Genomic DNA, 2,439 nt, shown 5'->3' on the forward strand with positions numbered 1-2,439 from the left:
ATAATATTATGTATCTTTTACTTCAAAAAATGTTAAGTACAACCTTTACCATGCTTATTTTGCAAGTCTATATATTGCTGTTTGAAAACAAAAAAATTTCTATTATTTTCTTAATTCTTTAGAAAAGTCAAAACCTAATAAATCTTGAATTTTTTACATAGAAAGACATAACAAATTTTCTACAGTGTGGTAATTTCTCAGAATTTTTGGAGTCAAATAAGTATGAATCTTCTTGCATCCTTTACAGACTGTCTTGTTTTGACAGATTGCTGTTATGTTTGCATTGTTTAATGATTCTATTTGAGGATAGGAGTATTAAATGTGAAGAGGCATTTAGTATGCAATGTTAAATTATAATTTTAGTGATTTTCTGCAGTAGATAATGATAAGGTTTTTGCATTGATTTTTACTAACTTATCTCACGAGTTCTTGTTGGGTTTTGTGTGGATGAAGTTTTTAAGATTTAGGGAAACCGTGACATGAGAGGAATTAAGGAGACACAAGAGCTCAAGCTTGGGGATGCCCAGGGCATCCCAAAATAATATATCAAGAAGTCTCAAGCATCTAAGCTTGGAGATGCCCTGGTAGGCATCTCACCTTTCTTCATCAACAATTATCGGTTAGTTTTGGTTGAGCCTAAGTTTTTGCTTCTTCACATGAGCTGTGCTATTCTTGGAATGTCAAATTAATTTGTTTTCTTTGTTGTTTGAATGAAAACTTAAGATCTGAAATTTTTAAATGAGAGAGATCCCACAAATAGCTACCTATTTATTTAACTACTCATTTGATCTTCACTTATATCTTTTTGGAGTAGTTTGTCACTTACTCTTGTGTTTCACTTATATCCTATGAGTGAATTCTTGAATGAACTGAATATCATAAAGTTAAAATTATATGTGCTTCATATGCTTGTATCATACCTAGTAGTAGCTTCACATTGGGTTTATAAAGCAAAACCTAATGAAGCTTGACAATCACAATACTGGTCATACAAGCAATTCATTAATGATTAGTATAAGGAAGAGAACGTTCACATATAAATATATTATCTTGGACACCTTTTATGATTGTGAATACCCATTAATTATTTTCAAACTTGAGAAAATTAGTTGAAGTTGGACAAGGGAGACAACGAGTTATGTTTGGGTATATTTGCATAGAAGTTATAATGTTATGGATCCTCTAACATGAGGTGCTTGCTTAGGATCTTTTGCTAGCCAAAAATTCATACTAAGTAGAAATACTACTTGTGCATCCTAAAACCCTTAAACCCAGCTTCTTGCCAGAGTGTCCACTATATCTACCTATGGATTGAATATGATCCTTCAAGTAAGTTGTCATCGGTGCAGAAAGCAATAAAATTGCTCCTCAATATGTATGATCTTTTAGTGCAAGGGAAAATAAGCGTTGTACGAATTTGTGATGGCAAAGAAATAAAAGTGATGGACTGCATAATAAAGGTTGCTATCATAAGGGGCAATATAAGGTGATGTTCCTTTGCATTAAGAGCTTGCACATCCAAAAATAAAAAGCGCATGACAACCTCTACTTCCCTCTGCGAAGGGCCTATCTTTTACTTTTATGTATTTACTATTATGCAAGAGTCAATAGTATGCATTCTCATTTCAAACCTCAATTATTGTCTAGTTGGTAATAATCATGTGGTGGGCAAAGATCTAGGCACATATGGCCATTCAAATATATTTGATCATGAATTATCATTGTTGACAATTATCTATACGATAAATGAGTTGGGAGGCAAAACAATAAGCCCCTATCTTTCTCTATGTTCGATGGATGCCGTTTGTTCTAAAAATATGCTTTGGGTACTAGCAATCATAGAAGACTATATGATAATTGAGTACGTGGAGCTCTTACTTAGACTTTGTTGAATAAGTTGAATTACAATTGCTTTGTGACCGAAAACATAGCTTGTTAAGTTTTAAGAGAATGCATTGTTTGAACCATAACATGTGAATTGATTCCTACTTTATCATGATGAGTTTTATGAGAAAGAGTTGTTGTTATGATGCTAGGAAAAGTGATTGAAATTATCATTGATCAAACCTATACACTATGCTAGCATTCACACTTCATAAATTATTTCTTTTATCATTTACCTACTCGAGGACGAGCAGGAATTAAGCTTGGGGAAGCTGATACGTCTCCCATGTATCTATAATTTATGAAGTATTCATGCCATGTTTACAACAATTTTATATGGTTTGGGTGCAATTTTATATGATTTAAATGGAACTGACCTGGACTGACGCTGTTTTTAGCAGAACTACCGTGATGTTGTTTTTTGTGCATAAATCAAAGTTCTCCAAATGCAGCGAAACATTTTGACAACTTTTTTGGAAGAAAAGAGGCACTAGAAGCTTCATGGGAGGGCCAAAAGAGCCGCGAGGGCCCCACTACCTATCAGGGCGCGCTAGG

This window comes from Triticum aestivum, chromosome 7B (genome assembly GCF_018294505.1).
Source record: "Triticum aestivum cultivar Chinese Spring chromosome 7B, IWGSC CS RefSeq v2.1, whole genome shotgun sequence".
Lineage (NCBI taxonomy): Eukaryota > Viridiplantae > Streptophyta > Magnoliopsida > Poales > Poaceae > Triticum > Triticum aestivum.